Source organism: Acipenser ruthenus, chromosome 6, assembly GCF_902713425.1.
Source record: "Acipenser ruthenus chromosome 6, fAciRut3.2 maternal haplotype, whole genome shotgun sequence".
Lineage (NCBI taxonomy): Eukaryota > Metazoa > Chordata > Actinopteri > Acipenseriformes > Acipenseridae > Acipenser > Acipenser ruthenus.
In genome coordinates, this window is record NC_081194.1 from 30,153,319 (window position 1) to 30,177,447 (window position 24,129).

Consider the following 24,129-nt stretch of genomic DNA (forward strand, 5'->3'; position numbering starts at 1 on the left):
ATTTCCTTTAATATATTTGGGGATGAAACTCCAGATAACTGGTACAACACCAACTTTCTGAGTGAAGACAGCAGGCCATCTGAAAAAAAAAAATACTAATAAAATAAGTGCACCAGCAACTGTCAAGAGGACACATAACAGTAGATGATGAACAGCTAAATGAAATAGAAGAAAAAGAGATTGAAAAAACACTAAAAGAAAACTACAGCATGGGCTCTTAATGTACTTAAAGACTGGTTTAAGAAACAAATACGGACATTAACTTTAAGGAAATAAGTATAAAAAAAATAAATAAAAAAAATCAACAACATAAGGGAATTTTATGCAAGTGTAAGAAGTTAAGCTGGGGACCAGTGTTCAGTCTCCAGTTTTATAACACTGAGCTGGACTAAATAGATATTTTAACAGTAGAAGTTTTAACATCTCTGCTGCCAGCGAGTTGAAAACCAACAAGAACGTATTTCTGTCAGTCATGAAAACTTTTAGAAAAGCAGGTAAAGACAAGGCCAGACACCACCTCCCCGAATTACCGGCCTGGATTTTAAGCGTCTACGGGAAAGTGAGGCACTGTCTCCTGACACCGTGTTCGGCTTGGTGCGTAAAGTGTGGTTTAATCTTCAACTTAATCTGGCACGGCTTGGACGCAAGGGTGTCCGACAACTAACAAAAACATCTTTTGAGATCCGAAAGGATTTGGCAGCTTTTCACCTTACTTCCTCTGTGTCATTTGAAACTCCGCCCATCATCAGTGTGTGTTCAGTCCTCTAGTAGTTTCTAGTGAGATGCCACATTCGATGCAGAAATTCACAATAAACAGACATGTGCAATTTATGTTTAATAAGAGATCAATAAATGTAATTAAATTCAATTTGGGATTATATTACACTGTGGATGTATACACAATAAAAGTGTCTGATTTTGTCAATTTAAAATGTGTTTAAATTATTTTAAATGACAGGTAGCTGTGTTATAAGCGGTATAAACCACTTTGGGCCATGCGGTTCCAATGATATTTTCCAGATGCCTGGGCCCTTATCACCACCCCAGGTGTGGTATATGTCATGGGAACCGCATGGTCCATCATGGTTTATACCTTACATATATATTGCTGCAAAACTAGCAAGAAATGTGTATATGAAAAGCTTGCAATGCAAGCAAATACTTACTGACTCAAGCCATTTGTGTTGATTTTGTTCTGGTGTTCATATAGCAATCTCCATGGAGCATCACAATCTGATGCCACATCCTTAATGACTGTTGATACTTGGGTGTAAACAAATCTGTAACAAAGATTTACACTGTAAACAAAAAAAAGCTGTTGGCAAATCTCTTATCTAGTTGAAGACGACAACAGAATTTAAGGTGTTTAAGGTGTTTTGGTTGGCTTTGGACCTGCTGTGGACTAAGGACCTACAGTACATATATCACTTCAATTTAGCAGAAGTTATTTATTAAATATGTTTATTTCTATTTTGTGATACTAATACACTACAGTACCGTATGTAAATGATGTTGTATTAACACATTTTAATTACATTTTGAAGAAGACTTTTAAAACAACATATACATCTGTATTAACAGTGCTCAGAATTTATTTTAATAAAATCATTTATTAAAAGATAAATTGAAGATATGCTGTTCTGTACATTTATAGTCACAGAAGAAAGTACTGGCATCCTGCGCTTATTATACAAGAATTCAAGGTTAAGGACAAGCATTTAGTAAACTTTAACCACTTTTTAATAAAACAAAATACACAATTTCTAGTAATTTTTAGTAAAAATGATCAATAATCAAACATTTCATTTAAAGCATTTATTCATTACAAAAATATTGGGCACCCTTGCTTTTATTACGGCTTTTGGATAGTCATGATAATTCTTAACCAGTATGTTACATCTTGTTGAAATCTGGGCCCGTTCTATCTTGCTTATTTCCTTCAACTCAGACAGTTTGGATACACAATGCTTGGCTACAGCTTTTTTGGATTGGATTGAGATCTGGTGATAGCAAAGGCCATTCCAGAACTTTATCTGCAACTCTTGTGTTCGAGAGCCTTTGTACAGTTCGTGCATCGTTATGTCTGATACTTCCCCTACCTGCTGTACCTTTTCTTTGGATGTCAACTTCTTTCAGTTGAAATTGTTCTGTGGTATTTGTTGATTATTGCTCTGATTGTGTATTTTCATATTCCATGTCTTTGATGCTGTTCTGTAGACATTTGCTTTGTTATAGCTTGCTACGAGTGCCTTTCTCAAAAGTGAATCCAACTAATTTGTCTTGGCCATCATCTGCTGTTTTGCCAAAACGCTCTTCATCAACAGTTTTTGGAAATAATGACCTAATTTACTGGCTATTGACTTTATAATCCAGCATAAGTACTGTGTAATGCTTTTCAATCAATTAATATATATTTTAATTAGTTCTATTTTTCCAGACCATCAATGTGGTGCCAATACTTTTGCCATGAACAAATATTAGAACATTGCTTAAGTGGTCTTTTATTTTATGTTATAAAGAGTGTTTAACAACCTGAAATTGTGTATTTTGGTCTTTGTGCTATTAATTAGTGGCTAACGTTCTCTAAATACTTGTATTTAAAATATTTTCTTGAACTACCTTATATTAAGTGTAGGGTGCCAAAAATGTATCTGCGACTGTAGATGTCCATTATATACAGTATGTCCTTTATTATAGATTTTTGAATAAGGTTTGTTCAAGTTTTGAAGCAATAGGAAGCAGGTATATGTTAAGAAGAAGTACATCTGAAGGGATTTATCTTGAAAACCCATCTAAAAGCAACGAAACAGTAGATCTTACCTATGTTGCATTGCAGTTTGCTATTTAGGTCTCACATTTTGGGACTTGAAGCAAAAGTGATTTTTTAAATTTAACAATATAATATTCTGTATCAATTTGCTGTTGGCTGCAAGGATTGGCAGTCACTCTGGCTGGTGAAAGTTCTCAGTGATTGGCTTCTGAACATCCTGTTTCCAACACACAAGCTCTCCTAATGATTGACACGATTAGAAGCCAACACTGAGATGTTTACTGGCTCAACTGTAGCACATAAATGATGAGAGATAAATGTTCCCAAAAAATCGTTTTTCAAAAGTAAATGGCTGATTTTGTTAATTGGAAATTAACATTTTTCATTATGCGTATTGCCTTCAAACCCTAACCCTACATACCAATAGCAATGGACTCCTCTAATCCAATAATTCAGAACCTGTAGCTGTTTAAAAAAGCTGACATTAGCTAAAAGGAATTGTTCAAATATGCCTGCCTATCCACAAACTAATAACCTGCAAGGTTTAACTAAATTCATGTAGTGTATCACTGTGCATAGCTGTAATGCATGACTGATGATATTTGTGAAACAGAACGACAATTTACACTGTCTGTTTAAATCAGAAAGAGAAACCTGCGCTTCCTCCAGATGAAAGCAAAGATTGGCAACAGTAGATCATGGAAATGGATAACTGGCATAAAATAGCATTGACTGACCAGAGAGAAATCCAGCTCCACTAAAAAATGTCAGGTGTGCAAAGTAATGAGCCTTTGCTTGGTAGGAGACCAGCAGAAGGAGCCTTCATGGTCCACTTGTCAGTTGCATATCTATTACAGCAAAACCAGTAAAATAAATGAGTGGTTAAAACTTGAGGTTCCAACAGAATGCAAACTGCTCAAGGCGAATTCTTCTGGGCTCCATGGGTCTCATTAAATATATTATATTAATATAATAATAATATATTTTTTAAAGAATAAAATGGACTGTAAAATATGTACTTTTATACTACCAACTGCAGCATACAAGGCAGTATGGGATTTTTCTTATTGTGTGTCTCCCTTGTATATAGGGAGGTTTTAAAGGAAGCATAGACTATAAATTGTGCAATGAATGAAGCTTATTCACTGGCTTCTCACATCTTTCACTGCTGAAGGCCTGTGTTAAGTTCAGCTCAAGTCACACGTGAAATTAATCTGTTGGTTTCAACCACCACATAATACGGTACACAACTGGCAGTTTATGCTTGAGAAAGGCTTAGGATGTGTTCAGGCCAGGATTGTGATACACATGCAAAGCTGTGAGTGGAAGTTTTCACAGTGCTTGCCAGAAGCATGCCTTACTGTAGCCAGTGCCGTTGTCCATGAGTGGCTCACATGGTAAAAGCACAGCAGTGTGCAGGGTGAGGCATACAGTCAGGGGAGTGCAGGTTTGTGTCTTTGCTGGGGATTCCAAAGGGAGAGTCACATTGGCTCTGGTGCACCTGTGGGCTAGGGAGGGAAAACTGGCAGGGACTGTTTCTCCTCCTCTCGCTACAGCGGACCCTGCTGGTTAGGTGCCTTGTGAGCTCAGGCAGACACTTGCAGGGTTGGCCTTTGTTCTCCAAAGGGTGGTAGCTCGCTGAAATCCGCTCTCGAGTTTCTGGGTGTAAAGGATGACGCTGGCTTGGTTGTGGGATCGGAGTATGTCCACTGAACCTTCCATTCTCCTGAGCTGTGTGGGGAATCGCTGCTGTAAGGGGAAAAACATATTGGACATTCTAAATTGGGGAGAAAAATCAGGGGTAAAATAATTGGGCACACTACATTTTTATATTATATTAATATAAAAGAAAATACGTGGATAGTACAACAGTAAAAAAAAAAAAAAAAAAACTGCAGATGCTGCAGTTAGAGCCAACAGTAAAAAAAAAAAAAAACAGTTAAAGCTCATAAAAACAATGACAAATGAATTGACTCATTTATCAGTTACTCTATAATTAAGAATAAATGAAAGGGTGCTGTGAGAGGGATACCATGTCACTGGTTCCTGGAGTGCATGTGTGCCTTTAGGGAAACAGCTGGGATGCACAACAGGAGACGTGTTGCTAAGCAACTAATTTGAGCAGGGGGGCTGCCCGGTGCTGAGCTGATCAGGAGGTTCAGATTGGCTGGAGGACGTGCCCGGGAAAACTACACAGAGCTCAAAAAGCGTCTGCGCTACAGCTTGGGGCTACTGCATGGCCGTTTCTACAGATGGGCACTGGAGTGAAATATTGCTGTGTTTTGTTTGTTGTGTTGCAGACTCGTAGCCACCCAGGAGCTGAAGCTATGGAGCCAGCACTAACCCCGGGAGCATCTACCCCTGCACCCGACCACAACCCAGGAGAGCGTCCTCTCCACAGGACAATATGGAACCCTTGAACTGCAAGATGGTGCTTGTGATGGAAATGCCCAGACGAGGCCGTATGAAGAGGCAGGAGTCGCCGTGAGGCGGCCAGGATGCCGGGAGCCCAGAAATAGGTTAGTTTAGAGGATGCTGATCCCAAACAGTGTATAGAGAGGGTTTACATAGTAGTAAGATCCTGGAGTGGGACGTTCCTTGTAGTGGGACTAGTACTTGCCTTGTGTGGCAAACTTTTATTTTTAGCTTGGTTTTGTTTTGTTTTCTTTATTAAATGCGAGGCTAGGGCTACCATTGCTGGTACCCTGATGTCAACACTTTTGTTTATTAGATCTGTGCTGTTGTTCAGTGACGACACACGTGTGTCACAACCCCCCTTGTTACAGGTGCACAAAACTTTTTTTTTTGTTTGTTTCTGTGTAGTACGGTTTAATAATATTAAGAGACTTCACCAGATACCGAATAGACGCTGATTTTCATACTGATCCATTGGTAATTTGAAATCTCTTTAAACTGACTGTTCTCAAGAAACACCTGTTGAGACAACAGATAAATAGGTCTACCCCTTAGGAGAAGTTAATACAAAACAGTGTGCTTTAACTGATAACACAAACTGAACTGCATCCTTCACTGATTTCACACTTTGAAATGGAAGTGGATTAAAATGGAATGCCAAACTATGCAGGAAACAGAGTGCTGTCACAATAAAGCATGGCATACAAATAAAAATAAAATCTGCACAAGGAATCACTGCATACGAGTTTAAAATTAGCTCCATTTTGGTTGATGGGACTCATAAAATCATAACTGTATACTAAAGCAATAAAAACAAAATACATTACCTTTTCAGCTGGGTAATTTATACCCCTTTTTATTACCTCAAAGAATATAGTGCCAAGTCTATCCTGATGTAGCACAGAGTGACAGGTGATTAATAGCAGTAAATAATGGAATATGAGGCACAATTTTTCTTCACACCTGCTTGCAGGGTGACATATGCAGATCTGACTTTGAAGTAGGGACAGCTGTTCCCTGCTTCATAACATGTTAACACTCCACTTTTAAAAGGGCATTCTTTAGTATTGCTCACTTTAAACTTCTTGGAGAAATTAATTATTTTCAGACATAAAATTAAATTCTACTAGAATAATTTTGTATTGTTGACAGCAATAAAACCCACAGAAAATGTATTTCATACACTGACGTAAATAGGTCCCCATTTCCACTACCTGGTGCTCCCGGCTACGGCTGCCATGTTTCTACTGCTCGCCCAAGCGGCTAGGCACGGATACCTGGTCAGGTTTTGTGTCTAACACTCGATGTAGCCAAACTGGCTACAAAGGAAGTTTGTCATCACATAGACAGGAGGTGTGTGTCGAAAATAAATCGACAGGGAAATTGCTACCACTGTAGCTGATTTTCTTTCATATAGGTAAAGCATGCATATGGCATTTTCTTTGTTTTTTCTTTAAACTGTATTGTATGTATCGAAAGCAGAGAACTGTTGAATTGAAAAATGTTCATCCTGCTTCGCCACACAAGACATTGCTTCTTTTTTTAAATTTGATTTAAAACACAATAACAAAACCTGGCTGTTTTGCTATGCTCTCCTTCTTAACCAGATGTATTATTTTTATTTGTAATGTGTCTATGGTTAAATTGAGTTGTCTCATAAAACACAGTATGATGCCACAAACCCCCAGTGACCTTAGACACACTGCAAGAATTTACAAGGTTGGCCAGGTTTAGTAAAAACACCAAAACTCTTTTGATTTTGGCAGCTAGCCGTGGGCAGCCGAAGCCTGCAGCACCAGGCAGTGGAAACAAGGCTGGACTATAAAACTAAAAACTTTTGACTTGTTTTTAAATAAAGGAGGTGAAATTAAACTAGAATCACCTCTATATCACTAAGTGGGATCCTAGTATTATATTGCTTGAAAATCACTCTTTTTTTAAATGTGCATATCCAGTGAATTGATTCATTGCCAGAACTTAAGATCAGTATTTCAAGTACAACAATATTGAAATATCATTGACATTTTTCTTGTTTGTCTAGGTTACCACATGTTTAATGTATTAGGGAACATATTTAGTAATACAAAATTAAACTTGAGAGAAGGAAAAATAATGTTTTGACAAAATCAACATGTGTCTCTGTATGTGTGTGGAGTGGATCATATACCGATCATCAAAAGAAACGTATCACTATTAACACATTTATTTCCGAAAAAAATAAGGTACATAAATTATGGACATTGACAAAACGTTTTTGGTTTCTTTTTAATGACTCGATCATTCATCCTTGACCATGACACGCTTGAGTGCTTACGACTGAAGCATATGCACTTAATCACCTAATTAGTGAGACAGTTGATTGGACACTGGATATGGAGTGATTTCAGTTGTTGAATTGCAAGCTTGAATAAAAGCAATAAAGAAAATCACAGAAAAAAAAAAAATCTGCCATACAAATGAATCATGACAGTATAACATTTTCTGTGCTGTTGTATTTGATTGTGCAACAATCTAATTATGCTGACATTATAGTATTGTATACAGTTTGAAGTGACTTTTACATATTTTGAACTAAAACTTTTTAGTATAAATATCTCACCAAGTTTATAAAGATTTAATTGAAATAGGTTTACTGTTTAAAAAATTAAAATACTGTTTAGACCTCTTGGAATACAATTTAAAGATTAATCGAATCAAAATAAAAACCTAGAGAGTCAGAAAACAAAGCCTGAGCTAATGAGAGCGCTCTATTACTTTTTGTAGAAAATAATGAAAAGAGGAGAGAAAACCCATCACCATTATTTTATTCTTCCTTTACAAAGTAAACAGTATAAAGACTTTAACGCCTGAGTTAGGGTCTTTCATCATTTAAAAAACTCAAGAGACCTGTTCTAGGGTACAACTTTTTTCATTGTAAAAGGAAAACCAAGAACAACCTATGTTGCTATAGTTTTGTAACAAGGCCATTTTCTATTCACAAAAATGCGGCAATTGAACACTAATATTTGATAAACAAGGTCCAGAATGCCTAAAAACGTAAAACATCAAATACCGTTTACCACTATTTAAAACAGGTTTCAACAAAAATCAGCTACAGTCCACGCTGCCTAATTGGGATATTGATAATCAGGACTTCTGCTTAAATAGGATACAACTCTGGGAGACGGTTCTTCTCAATGCTATTTATGTTGTTTAATTGGAATACAGTATTTTGATGAGCGGAGATCGCTTTTCAGCCTTGTGAAAAGATGAGGTTTCATTCTTTTTCATTTAATGTAGAAATAAAAAAATTAAAAAAACGCGATTCATTTTGTTTAGGAATAAAAAAAACAAACAATTGACTTCTTTTAAATTAGGTATTTAACATTTAGTCATAATGGGAAGTGATTTCACTTTTTTTTTCATTTAGAAACAAAAAAGTGTGGCTAAGGTCGTCTCAAATGCCTCTCGTTTAATTGGGACAGCCGCTTATTTGGGATGTTTTTACTTCTCCCATGGTGTCCTGATAAAGTGGTGCCGACTATTGTAAAATCAGACTTGCAATAAAATTTGTGAAATTGAGTTTGCACTTGATATGCTAGCATAAGAACATATAAACACACAAAAACAAACTTTCTATAAATTAGTTTTAGTATACATGGTAGAATAACTGTTTACAAACAGCAAAAATGTAAAATTCACAACAAACTGATGATAAAAGCTGTGGAAATGTTACACTTGCTTTGAAATTAAAAACAATTTGAGGTTCTTGGAGATGTATTTTTTTATTTCAATTTAAAACCACACAGCATTTGTATTTTCTTAAAATAACTTAAACTGCCTATCAAGCAAACAATCACAAAACCAAATTATGTTGATTTACTTTTTAACCCTGTAATATTTTCTGTGATATGCAACTGTTTTTTTTTTTTAAAACTTACTTGTTTGTTACTTTGTACAATATCTTATAAATAAAATTGGCCGCTAAACGGTTAAATCCAAAATCAAAAGGAATGCTTTTCAAATGCATGATTTGTCTTCTATGTCATACCAAGTTGTTATACAATTAAAATTCACAACACTAGCAGCATTGCAATGTTGCCAATGGAATACTTCAGCCTTGTGCAACCACAGATGCATTTATCATATCAGACAGCAACAATAATTCACATGATATCTTTTATATATATATATGATGTGATTTTATATCTTTATAGATAGATAGAAAATCGATGCATATATAAAATACAGCATGAGTTACACATACTGAAAAGTAACTGTTTTGTGACACACAGTAATGACAAATCTGCCACCCACTTTTGTAGGACCTAATTTAAGTCCAACCATTCTGATACATTTATAAAAAGGGTTTCCTAAGTACTTTAACAGAAAAATAGAATTGTACATTATCATAAGCATTATTTTGTTTAGTTTTACAATAGAGAAACATATATAAATTGCCCAATATAGCATACATCCTATTATTTTGTTTGTTTACATTTTAACACTATTAAAATGAGCTGGTGTACAAATCCTGTATTTGTTAAACAGCTGGTCCAAGATGACATTGCAAATATTTGTCTTGCTGAGGGAGGTAACAAAAGTTGTCTGTAGTCAGCAAAAGCCAAGTCCTGCCCCTTTAGGTCTCTGCAGTGCTCTAATTGGCTCCGATATTCCAGTGCCATCTGGTCCCAGCCCCATACCAGGGGACCAGCCCATACATTGCAGCATCCTGTTGCCAATGTTGTTCTCCGGGATTGGTTGTGCGTTTTCGCCTACATACCCTTGGATTAAGAGAGAGACAGAGATTTAATTAACATTGCCACGTGGAGGAGAGCAGGATATTCTCAATTAAAGACTAAAGCCCTCTAATTCTCTAAATTCATATATTAGGTTGTAAGGGCAGGCTATATATATATATACACACACACACACACAATACATGAATATAGGCTATATTTGCATCCTGAGCCTTTTGAAAAAAACAAAAACAAAATAAGTGCGCAGTAGTGACATTAAAATGGCATATTCATCTAGATTATAGTTGACCTTTGGCCCACATTTGACTCCTGTGTACCCCGAGACCACTTTCAAATACTAACAGCATGATTTTCAAAAGGGGCAAAATAAGAACTAAGTCGCAAAATTATTTTTAAAGCCCGATTAATGTAACCACATCACTCGATTTACATTTTTAAAGCATCAACAAGTGAATACACGACTCATTTCACCTAAAAGTTTGAAAGCCATATACTTTGAGACCCAAATCCGGTTTTAGAAATCACTTTGTGACCTTGTTCTTATTTTGCCCCTTTTGAAAATCACGCTGAAAAGGTCTTGTTTTCAATCACTGGACAACACCCACAATTTGTGGTTTTTAGGCACTTTTAACAAATCTGTCTCTGAAGATTTACAATCATCTCCACCAATGGGAGGCACTAACCAAACAAGCAAGACAAGTAATCTCCATTGAAGCATACCCCATTGAAACACCTTTTCCTTAAAAATACATATTTTTTTTTGCAGTTCATTATCTACCGTTTAATTCACCGTTCCTGAATTATCAAAAAGAAAATTATATTTAAGATTCTTTAATATTGACTTAATTTACATTATTATTATTGTTCATTAAATTCACTTGCAATTTGAACCTCGTAGTTTATGATGATACATAAACCCGAGACGGAATTATTTTCCTGTAACTCACTGAAGCCAATCTATCTATCATATACACAGTATATATAAAAGGACATACAATCTTGGTCACTTTGCCTTGCCAGTAGTGACTTTCAGAACACAACAGGGTTTATTATATATTTCAAGGTTAATCTGTTTGCAGTTCAACACATTTAGGCTTGCAATCAGTGTCAAGTTCATGGTTTAAATCCTGCATTTTCACAACATCCAAGTTAACTTACAATGAAATGGAGTACTCACTGCCACAGTGAGAAAAGGACATGCCACACGAGGGCAAGAAGCAGGATAATGCTCTCATGACTACTCAGGAAGCAAGCCAGTTACAGAATAGTAATGACAGATGGGATTGGTAAAGCTTATCATTCAAGTAATAGGATACGTTTCTAAAAATGTTATAAGACATGTACATTCTTATTGAATGATATAATGAGGAATACTGGCTCACTGGGGTTCTCATACCAGTGTTTCCAAAAAACAGTGCATTATCATTTCCGAACATCCTCCCTTCTCTTTTAATAACAATTCTGTTATACAGTCTTGTTCTTGTTTGTATGTGTTTTAATGTATTCTTACTTTTTAACTCAATTTAGATTTCGGTACATGACTGTTTACCCCTCATGTGTTCCGAGTTTAATTCTCTCTATTAAGTTGTTTTTATATGTCCTCTGTGACTATCTTGAGCCTATTTGTTGTTTTGCATTAAAAGCACTTTAACACTAAAGTTCCAGTACTTTCAACTCCCTCTGCCATAGCTTGCACTTTCTAAAGGTTTTGCAAACAGCATGACAATCAAACTTTACTGCATTTTTGTACTTAACAGTCCTACAGTACAAAAGCGCCTGTTATTTAATCAGTGGCAGTTATGAGCACTATTTTTTTTTTACAATACATTACAAACTTCTGAGTAAGTTTAAATTTGTGTAAATAGGCTAACCCTTGTGTGGCTAATTAATTTGTTATGCAAATCGAATAGCTGACATTCATTTTGTAATATATGATAAAGATCTCTTTTGCATGATCCACCAATAGGCTGAGTGCTTGGTTGGCAGGTGCTTCTGTATCAAATACTACACCAACTTTCCTGAAAAAAAAAGGTACTTATTGAGGACTTGTTACAGCCGTCACCTCACTGGAAAGGAGACCTGGGTGATTAATTAAAAACAATAAATACATTTATTAATTTATTTTTTTAATGCATACACTGAACCAGTGCTAGTCTGGCCCTATACTTTACTCACATAGTTATGGCTGGGGTATCATTTTTTATTTTTTTGTCCAATATCATTAGTTTGGCTTCAATCTTTTTTTTCTTTTCTTTTTAAAGATATGCACATATTAGAAAGGCAACACTGTGAAGTTAAGTGTGTATGATATTAATGTCATTGTCCCAAAATACATTTAATTCTGTCTACAAGTTGGAACCAGATCAGAGGTCTGGAGCTGCTACAGGCGACACATCTGTTTAATCATCCTGATGTAAAACAGCTTGAAGAACAGATTTTAAATTATTGCTCACTATTAAAAAAGGGACTTAAAAAAATGGAATGGCATTCCACTAACTTGTGTGTGTGTGTGTGTGTGTTTACCAATTAGAATAAAATGTTCCTAGGAAGCTTTCAATCAAACATGCAGCAGACATTTTCATTGTGCCCTGCACAGATTCAAGGCACTCTGTGCCAGGCGCAGCCCCAAAACATAACCGAGCCTCCTCCATGTTTCACTGTAGGTATGGTGTTCTTTTCTTTGAAAGCTTCATTTTTTCGTCTGTGAACATAGAGCTGATGTGACTTGCCAAAAAGCTCCAGTTTTGACTCATCTGTCCAAAGGACATTCCCCCAGAAGGATTGTGGCTTGTCAATATGCATTTTAGCAAATTCCAGTCTGGCTTTTTTATGTTTTTCTTTCAAAAGTGGAGTCCTCCTGGGTCTTCTTCCATGGAGCCCACTTTCGCTCAAAAAGCGATGGATGGTGCGATCAGAAACTGACGTACCTTCACCTTGGAGTTCAGCTTGTATCTCTTTGGCAGTTATCCTTGGTTCTTTTTCTACCATTCTCACTATCCTTCTGTTCAATCTGGGGTCGATTTTTCCTCTTGCGGCTGTGCCCAGGGAGGTTGGCTACAGTTCCATGGACCTTAAACTTCTTAATAATATTTGCAACTGTTGTCACAGGAACATCAAGCTGCTTGGAGACGGTCTTGTAGCCTTTACCTTTACCATGCTTGTCTATTATTTTCTTTCTGATCTCCTTAGACAACTCTCTCCTTTGCTTTCTCTGGTCCATGTTCAGTGTGGTGCACACAATGATACCAAACAGCACAGTGACTACTTTTCTCCATTTAAATAGGCTGAATGACTGATTACAAGATTGGAGACATGTGTGATACTAATTAAAGAAACTAATTAGTTTGAAATATCACTATAATCCAATTATTTATTATCTTTTCTAAGGGGTACCAACAAATGTGTCCAGGCCATTTTAGAATATCTTTGTAGAATAAGCAATAATTCATCTCTTTTCACAGCTTCTTTGCTTTATTCCATGACATACCAAAGGCATGCAAGTATACATGAAATAGCTTTTAATTTCATCACTTTTCAGGAGGAATGAAGCATTATTTCAATGAGCTGTAAGGGTACCAACAAATTTGAGCACGTCTGTACATGTTGACACATTGGTTAAGAAAATAAGGGGCATTTAGTTCTAAAACAGTACTTGTTATCATCATCTGATAGAGGACCTACCTGTATCAGACAGGTAGATGTAGCACTAAGTAACAAAAATGGTGAACAAAGCAAAAGGAAATAACTATTTCCTGTCACACTAATCTCAGTCAAGATCTTAAGTATAGATTACTGGTAGTTGCATACAGTCCTTACGCCTCTGACAGCAGACTATGATAAAACTGCATAATGTATTTAGGTAGAGTCGACAGTATCTTCAAGGCTTATCAAAATCCTTTTCGGCTACTCCTGTCTTTATGGATAGTAGGGGGGTTACTGTTCTATTAATTTCTAACCATTTTTAGGCAGGTCAAAACAAATTTGGCATATAATAATATTGTAGGGGTGGTGGTGGATTTGACAAGATGCTCTTTAGGAAATGTATAAAATCCTGGCTTAGTTATGAGATTGATCTTACACAGTAATCCAGAAAGAAAGAACATATTTGTTGCAAAAACAATTTACATTGATTACCTATCAACAACTACATCTTGCTCCTCAATGTCTTCCTTTTTCATTTTTTTTTTTTAAATTTACAGCTCAATATAATTTTGTATGAATTATTTTTTACAGAGCTATAAACTGTAATTGAAACAGTAACATGATGGTACAGTGCACCATAGGTATTATTTCCTTTTATATCACTCATGGCAGCTCTAAATCGCTTTCTTAGAAATACCTCTTTTACGCTGGGCAATTTTTACAATGTGTGACCTGCTAACCCTTACCTCCTACCCTGCATCTTTGCCACAACACAGAGTTAGTCTTTCCATCACCTCAAATACCTTCCCAGGCTCTCTGGAAAGTAATTCACTTGTGTAATTGGCTCAAGAGATGAAAATCTTGTATCAGCCTCTCTAGCCACTAATCTATCCAGCTGACTGCAAGCCTAATTGGCAGCTTGTTTAGTAATTTGGATCCTAAAGTGGTTTTATTGATGTTGCATAAACATCTATATAAAAGGAGGGGATACTTTCTGCTTATGTTTACATTTGTTTTATTTTATCTATTATTATTAAATACATAAAGGAGGCGGTGTGGTCCAGTGGTTAAAGAAAAGGGGTTGTAACCAGGAGGTCCCCTGGTTCAAATCCTGGCTCACCCGCTGTGTGATATTGAGCAAGTCACTTAAACTCCTTGTGCTCCGTCTTTCGGGTGAGACGTTGTTATAAGTGACTCTACAGATGATGCATAGTTCACACACCCTAGTCTTTGTAAGTCACCTTGGATAAAGGCATCTGCTAAATAAACTAATCCAAGGCATTATGTTCTCGAGTATTAAAAGAAACTTATCACTATTATAACACATTTATTTTGGAAAAAAATAAGGTATATAAATGATGGACATTGACAAAATGTTTTTGGTTTCTTTTTAGCCACTCGATCATTCATCCTTGACTATGACATGCTTGAGTGACTATGACTGAAGCATATGCACTTAATCACCTAATTAGTGAGACAGTTGATTGGACACTGGATATGGAGTGATTTCAGCTGCTGAATAGCAAGCTTGAATAAAAGCAATAAACAATATGCCACGTCTGTTAAGAGAGCAGCGCCTTCGTGCAATTGGCATGTTGGAGGCTGGACTAGGGCAGCGTACTGTGGCTCCCTGTCTTGGGTGCTCACAGCCAGCATTTTCAAACCTGGCGAGACGGTATAACCAGACACACTTTGTCAATGACAGGCCACGAACTGGGAGAACAAGAGTCACAACACCTGCCCAAGATCGACAGATCATTTTGTAGCACCTTCCTGATGTCCCTCCTCTGAACCAGGGTTTAACTGTGTATCTCTCTTTATAAAAACATACAGCATAAAGGTAAGCAGAGATGGGACATCCCATTAGTATAATAGCTGTGAGGCACTATGGTTTGGGAAGTTCATAATATTTTCTTTATTTCCCAGGTCAAAATCATTGCTGCAGTTCAGTTAGCCTTAGACAAGGTATGCGGGTAAGGCTTTTAAAACACAACCACTACAAGCAGGATCAACACCTTTGAATTTTATATTTTCACCCTAGACTAACTGAAATCAAGCAATGTCTCAGCAGTGTACCAGCATCAGCCAGGCTTGAGAAGAGAAAAAAAAAAGGAAAAAAAAACCGATGCACCCAAATACAGAAAGATCAGGCACAGTAAGTGCCTTGTGTGTTGTAATATACAGCAAACAAGTGACTGCAATACACTGCAAATCTATTTATTATTTTGAGGCATTTGGAACTGGTACAATTTTAACAAACAACTGTATTTTTGTCTTATCATAGTACATTTGAATGTAAATTGCTGTTTATAATACATCTAGTGCTTGCACAAATGTAAGAAACCCTTTAAAAATAAAAATGCATTAGTTTTGTGGTTGAATAAATGTTATGCTGTCCTTTGCCTTCACCAGAGATTTGTGGATCTTATTTCATATTGTGTATTTACTTTACAGCCAACACCCAACTGATTTAAAGAACAATATGTACCCAATTTACTGTGCAATTACTGAATTACCTGTAACTATAAAAGTCCTACACTATGCATGTGTGCATGTTTTTTTCTTACGTCTTTTGTCTTTTGCAGACTGAAGCAGGTTTTACTCAAGGATGTGCCTGTATTTAGCTCCATCCATTTTGCCCTCTACCCTGACAAGCATCCCCATAGCATGATGCTGCCTCCACCATGCTTCACAGTAGTGATGGTGTTACCTGGGTGATGTGCTGTGTTGGGTTTGCGCCAGACATAACGCTGTGCATTTAGGCCATATAGTTCAATTTTTGTTTCATCGGACCACAAAACCTTTTGCCACATCTTTTCAGTCTCCCACATGCCTTTTTGCAAATTCCAAGCGGGATTTTACATGTTTTTTTCCAGAAATTGCTTCCTTCTTGCCACTCCTCCACACAGGCCAGATTTGTGGAGTATCTGAGCTATTGTTGACACGTGGACAGTTTCTTCCATCTCAGCCATGGAATGCTGTACATGTTTCAGAGTTGTCATTGGCCTCTTGCTGGTTTCTTTGACCAAAGCCCTTCTTACCCGGCTGCTCGGTTTGGGAGGACGGCCTGCTCTAAGCAGATTCTGGGTGGTGTCGTATACCTTCCACTTCTTAATGATCGACTTGACTGTGCTCCAAGGGATATTCAATGCCTTTGAAATCTTTTTATAACCCTCCCCTGATCTGTGCCTTTCCACAACTTTATCTCGGAGTTGTTTTGAAAGCTCCGTGGTCTTCATGGTAGTATCTTTGCTTTGAATGCACTACCCAACTGTGGGACCTTACAAAGACACATGTATTTAATCTGAAATCATGTGAACCACTTTTATTGCACACAGATGGACTCTCCCCCCCCCCCCCCCCTTTTATTCACACATTGAAAGCGTTGCGTAGGTTGTGTAAATCAAAGGAAAAAAATCCCATTTAAATGCATCAAGATTTCAGGTTGTAACACAACAAACTGTGAAAACATCCAAGGGGGGTGAATACTTACTATAGGCACTGTACATACACACAGACAATGTGTTTACTGTGTGACTTTGGCTCAAGGCTGAAAACAGGCTGTATATTTAGAAATCAATATCAAGTGTATCAATATTAATTTTATTTGTTCAATACAAAACAAAAAGGTTAAGCATGCACAGCAGAGCTGAAAATAAATTGTGTGTTCTTGTCACAATTAATATATATTTAACCAATAACTTACATAGCTATATACTGAAAATTGTATGAGTGGAAATATTAGTAAGGATTTGTCAGAAGTGCTTTTCTAGATGTTTTATAAATTATATTGCAACTAGGAAAGATGCAACATACAAAGTAAATATGTATTAAATATATATGTTGCAACCGTTCTAAATACAACATTTGAGCCATAAATATCATTAAAAAGTTAATTACCATAACCAATTCCACAGTATGCATGTAAATATTGAAGTGCGACATACAGACCTACACCTCTATATACCTCCAGAATCTGATAATCTCAATAATTTGTGCTAAGACGAAGATTACCTGTGATATGGCTTCTTTGTAGGATGATGAACTCCACAGAGTGAACTCTTGGACTCCATTTTGCTTGGGCCAGGAAAACAAACAGATCTCTAACCCAGAGATCATTGCAATATAGTCCTTTTTGGCACCAAAGTCGGTATCCTTCCCCCAAAAAACCCTGTTCCAAATAAGCATTGTTGTCCAAATTTCGAAAAATAAGAAGTCAAAAAGAAAAGGGGGAAAGGAGTGTGGGATATAGGTATGTGGAGTTCATCATCCTGCGAAGTAACCATATTACAGGTAATCTTTGTCTTCTTACCTCGTCTGATGAACTCCACATGGAGTGAACTATACCAAAGCATGTACACAAGAGGGTGGAAGGTTTAATATTAGTAGAGGATGCCACATATAACACGGAGTCAGCAAAAATAGGGTGAGAACAAGACACATCTAAATTATAATGTTTAATAAAAGTTTTGAAGGAGGCTCAAGTCGCAGCATTGCAAATGTCCTGTATCGGGACAGATTTTAGTTTTGCTCAAATAGTAGCCACTCCCCTTACTGAGTGGGGTTTGATGGATCCTGGGACTGATTTCTTCTCAAGACTGTAGCAGAATAAAATGCATGAAGTAATCCAATTTGAAATTGTTTGTTTAGAAACTGGTTTGCCCTGGGTTTGTGAGTTAAAGGAGATAAATAGTTGCCCTGATGGTCTGATATCACGGGTCCTGTGAATGTAAAAATGTGAAGCTCTCCTGACATCAATCAGGTGAAGTCTAGCCTCTTCTTTAGATTTGTGAGGTTTTTGGGTGGAAATCCGGAAATGTTATCACTTTGGTAAAAACTGAGGCTTAGGTCTGCAGACGATCCCTGATGCATCGATGACCAGTTCACCCTCTTCTTGCTGATGTTACAGTGACTAAAAATGCTGTTTTCTATGTAAGAAACTTCTGTTCAGATGTGGCCATGGGATCAAATGCCGTCCCCATGAGTTTCCCAAGTATTAGGCTGAGGTTCCATTGTGGAACAGTGTGTTGGTATCAATAGCGTCCTAGCCAGCCTGAAGTTGTATCTTGGATACATTCTTGCTTTCCTCTGCTAACTGCATGGCCAGTTCAATATTCTCTGGGGTAGGTGTCTGTAGCTTGTGTTGGTACTTTTCAGCATACACCTGATAATTGCTAACGCACATACTGCATGAGACCATGTAGCTCTTTTTCAGGAAGGTATCCACCTTCTTGTCTGCACGATCTGAAGCTGAGGGTTTGGAGGATGTAGCCGTCCTTGGTGTAGCTAGGATGGTATCTAGCTTAGTTGGTTTGAACAGATGGTCCTTTTTGGCTGGTTGGCATTCCATAGAATTTATCTACCCTTGGGAGGCATGCTGTAACTGAGGTCTGGGCTTCTAGACAGCCTTGTGGAAGGGGAACCCTTCACAGGCTTTCTTGACCCTTGGAAATCATCCTCATTTTTTGTGATCTGGATATTTATATTAAGAGATGATGAAATCCTCCTCAAAACAGCATCAGCATTAGTATAGATCGGCGACATCATCCCCCACCAGGTCAGGCGCCTCTGCGGAGTAATGCTGTCCGTACATATCTGTCAGCGCTGGAGTACCAGAAACTGCCGCATAGGTTACAGGCTGTGGAGGTCGAGCCTTAGGATTTTAGAATTCCCCCATCCACTGGAAGAACTGATCCCTGGTCATAGGAGTCATCGTGAGCTGTGAAGGAGACTGCCGCGCAGTGCTGGTTGTCTCCGCAATGGCTGCAGCTGGCTTTGCAGGCGTGTCTCTCTCCCTGCTGCCGTGCCCATATGAAGATTTACTGGAACGCTTCTTAGGGGGAGACATGGTGGAGCTTCTTTGTTCCTTCGGCCTGCCTGGTCTTTTTGTAGCCCTCAGGGAGGAGGCAACACAGAGTCTTTCCCTCTGTCGTGGTATCCGACATGTCAATACCCATTAGACAGAAATCCCTACTGCAAGACCGTGGTAGTGGGGAACCACACAAAACAGAGGGCATGGGGTAGACAAACACACTAATAAAAGAAAATAATTTATGTATAAAAAATGAAACAAAAATAACTAGCTGAAACCCAGGGAAAGAGGAATAAGTTAAAATAATTATTATTATCTATATATTAACAGTTTGCTCTGTGTGGAGTTCATCAGACGAGGTAAGAAAGAATGTTCATAGCAAGTTACGACAGTGGTTCTCTAGATATATTGTAAGTTTGACATACAGGCATAAAGGGTTATGAGCACCCCTAGCTGTGAAAAGGTTAATACCAATGATTACTTAGTTGTATTATGTTATGTATTCATTCCCTCATGCCCTGACTTAAAATATTCAAGAATACATTGTTGGCTCCCTGGATGAGTTTGGGTGATAGGGGTTCTGCTATTATCTGATGTCTGAATGTTGTTTGTATTACAAAATAACTTTTGACTTGTGTACCATGTACAGCATCAAGAAAAAAACAAAACAAAAGAAAACGTTTGGTTATTATCATAACCCTTGTTCCCTGAAATAGAAATGTAACCTTTACCGTACGGGTATTTACCTCCAAAAGACCCTGAAACCTGAATAAGATATCAAAGCTGCTCGCAGGGCCTGTAACGCAGTCATGGCCCACCCCCAAGGGCATAAAAGTACTGTGCTCACAGGTCTCCACGTCATTTTTCCTTCCAGCCTGCTGCAATCATGGACGCAGCGACCTTGAAGGTTAATGGTTATATTTCTAATTTCAGGGAACCAGGGTTATGATGATAACCTAACGTCCCCTTTCAAATTTGAAATGTAACCATTATTCATTTGGACAGCCTCTGCTCGGCTTGACCATGTGACTTCGCCCCATAGAAAACAAAAGAATTGTTCGAACTGCCTCCAACTTTTCATCCTGCCAACCGCACAGGGCAGAGCTTATGGAGCTGTCACTCCCTGTCAGACAGGAAAGGAGGTGGATAGAAAGCCTCCAATTTCATAGACTGGTTGACATGAAATGCCAAGATCGTCTTCGGCAAAAAGGCAGGATTGTTACAGAGCGTAACCTTTGTCCTGGCCTCTGTTAAAATGACCATGTTTAACCTCCAGCAAGGAACGATGTCCTTCATAGCCGAAGCCGCTGAGCCCCTTTCAAAAATTGCCCCGCCAGGAAGTGAGCTTCTGGGGAGACCGAGCCAATTTTGAGATGGCAAGCCGAAATGGCTGCCAGATAGACCTTTAACATGGAGGGGGATTTCCCCTCATGAAAAATGTCTGCAAAACAGAGACCAAGACGGCTGAAATGCAGCCGTTCAGGGGCCAGACCCAGAGCTGCAGGCTCGATGGGTCGGGATGTCATAAAGTCCTCCGTGCCTTACTGAGTAGGTCACATCTACTGCCAGCGGGTTCCCGCCTGTTAGGATGAACCAGGGAGCAGTGGGTGGTGAGCCCAAATGAGGCTCACCACCTCAGGGTGAAACTTCCACTCTGAGGCACTGGGAGGTTCTCATGTGCCCAGAGCAAAAGCTTGCGGGCCACGCGATGGAGACTGGGCCACCCTGGTGGTTAATGCAAGCCACCACTGTTGTGTTGTCTGTACAGACAAGCATATGTCTCCCTCGAATCTCCTGCAAAAAATTCTCCAAGGCCAGTTAAACTGCCTACAACTGCAAAACATTGATGTGGAGACCCTGCCAAGGGGGTTACACACACCTTGCGCCCCCTTGCCATTCCACACAGTGCCCCAGCCCAGGCTGGACTCGTCCATGGTGACAACCTCCCTTCTGGTGACACTGCCCAGTGCTACGCCGAGGCAAATGGGCAGGCTGTTTCCATCAAGAGAGCGCCTTTAAACAGTGACAAGACACTGTCAAAAGGCGGTCGGGTTTAATGTGAGCTAAAAAAAACCCTGCAGAGGCCACAGGGCCAATGGAAGGTTCAGGGAAGGCATCAAGCCCAGAAGTCTCTGGAACATCACTACTGTGAGCACTCTGTTGAGCTGAAAGAGCTATGAAACAGGTGGCTATTCTCTGCACTCATCCGACAGAGTTGACAGCAGGGATCTGGAGTCCAAGCACACTCCTGGATAGGAGGCTGTCTGAGAAGGCGTAAGCTGGATCTTCGCATGATTCACCTAAAGGCCCAACTGTTGAAGGTGGCCGGTGACAAGTTCCGTGTGGGCCTCTGCCTGTGCTGAAGACTGGGCACACATGAACCAGTCGTCCAGATAATTAAGCACTCTGATGCCTTTGAGTCTTAAAGGAGCCAAGATAGCTTCCATGCACATCAAGAAAGCACAGGGAACTAGTGAGAGGCCAAATGGCAAGACATGGAACTCGTACACTGTTCCCTGAAAAGCGAACCGCAAGTACTTCTTGTGGGCTGATTTTATGGGGATGTGGAAATAGGTGTGGCCTACTGTTACGTCATCACCTCCTTCAACTCAGATACAGGTTGACCTGTCTGAAGTCGAGGATCGGTCTGAGGCCACCTTCCCACTTAGGAACTAGAAAGTACCTGGAGTAGAACCCTTCCTCCAGCTGGAGGGAGTCTATCATGCAAATAGCCATAGACCACTGCGGCATCCTGTGGGTCTGTGACTGATGTTACATTCATGCCCCGAAAGGGAGAGGGACCGTGCTTGAACTGCAGTGAGTAGCTGGTCTGAATGGTAGTAAGCACCCATAAGTCCGTGGTTATATCATCATAGTTCTACATCACAGCCTTTTTTCTTATTTAAGTGTGGTATAATAATAACTCCAACTATCTAATAATATATCCAACTGTACAGTACCGGGTTGGTTCGGCGACTTTAGGACCTGGTCGGTATGGTATGGACACAGTACTGAGTCGGCACTGGTGCGGTAACCTCAGTGCCGGTTTGTTACAGAGTTGGTGACCTTGTTAACGTACGGTACGGGTCCACCGGTTCGCAGTCACCGTGGGTAGCTATGTACAGGGATGCCCACTTGTACAAGCCACTGGCAAAACCACTCAGTCAGTACACACACAAAACTGAGGGAAGCCTGCTTGTTAGATGGTACTAACAACCTTTTTAATGGTGTTGCTAAAAGCAATCACCAAAATGGCATCAAGATACGGTGAATGAGATTGTAAGCAATCAACACCCGAAGCGCATATCTTGGTCCTGCGCAGTGCTGCTGAGCCCAGCAGCTGCTCTCACAGTACTTGTGCAAAGCACCACGTTGCAGACCGGCCTGCGCGTAGTCTCTGTAAAAAGAAACAGAAAACACAAGAGAAACTTCTCTACAAACAGTAATACAATATTACAGTAAATAATGTATTGTAATATGCGAGAACAAAATGTCCCGTAACAAAAAACGAGAAATAGTAACTTCAGCCGGAGCTATGCAGCCTGGAGGGAGAGCACAAGTCAGCCGACTTATGCTGCTGGATCCCTGGCAAGGAGCGACTAAGACGATAGCTTAATGCAGGGCACAAGGCTGCAGTGGGATGTAACAAGCAACAGGCTATAGTGCACTAATTATGTGTAATTAGTGAAAACTATTACAGCGATTATTTTAATATCACATACATTTTGTGTAAAAACACAATAAATGCAAATTATACAGCAGATAGAGGTAACAAGTACTAATATGAACAAGGCTCATCAGTCAGGTCAGTCTTGAAAGGAAGAATGGCGTGAAGACCTGTGAGCGCAGTGCTTTCATGCCCTCGGGGGCGGCTATGACTGCGTCACAGGCTCAATGAGCAGCTTTGATATATCTTATTCGGGTTTCAGGCCTTTAGGAGGTAAATACTCATATGCTAATAGTTACATTTCGTAAATGAAAGGGAATTAATCATTTGGTCTGGTATATTTTTCAACACTACCACTGGTTATTAAATCAACTGGGCCATTGCTTCCAAAATTTTTTCAGTAAACTACCAATCACACTTTTAGTGCAAAAAAAAAAAAAAAAAAAAAACTTGCAGGAAAAATCCTTTTACTATATGATTTAGAGAAGAATGATAAAGGAATCATAGATCAAATTGGAAAGCTGTCAGGAGCTGATGGGCCATATTAAGAGCACTAATACTGTCAGAACAAAATGTAACCAATCTTTGAATGCCTTCAACCCTGCAATATGCCTAATAGAAAACTCAAAAACTATTTGCCTGTCAAAGCAGCAAAATCGAAGTAGATCCTGGCTATAAATGTACCTGTTGTCATTGGTCCAGCAATAGGTGCAGCCTTGCGTCTCCGCTTGACGTCTCCTGTGCAGAGCGATCCTAAGTGAACACTCGTTTGTCTGCAAATTAATTTGCAAAAGGAATTATTAGTGCAGAGAAAACAGCACATAAATACACAGCCTGCACAATCTTAAATCAAAACACCCACAATGAAGAGAGAGCTGCATAATAAAGCTACCAATCTTGTTTATATCAAAACATAATTATGTTTGTTGACAAGTGCTCAGCATCCAAACTCAGCACCATAAATTGTTACTAGAATGAATAACATAAAAGGAATGCTTTTTAATTTTCAAATCTGGCAATCTTTCTGGCTCCATTAAAAAAAAAAAAAAAAAAAAAAAAAAAGGCTGTCACTTCTGACAGGAAA

General features: G+C 38.7%; 1 long non-coding RNA gene across 1 annotated transcript in view; it reads right to left on the bottom strand.

Moving 5' to 3' along the window:
* Positions 1 to 8,923: 8,923 nt before the first annotated feature.
* LOC131737270 (uncharacterized) overlaps positions 8,924 to 24,129 on the bottom strand; it is a 36,152-nt gene continuing 20,946 nt past the window's right edge. Inside the window, exons 4-5 of the long non-coding RNA XR_009328871.1 lie at positions 23,730 to 23,818; positions 8,924 to 9,948 (exon numbers count right to left, since the gene is read on the bottom strand). This is a non-coding gene — a long non-coding RNA (uncharacterized LOC131737270). The remainder of the gene's footprint in view (positions 9,949 to 23,729; positions 23,819 to 24,129) is intronic.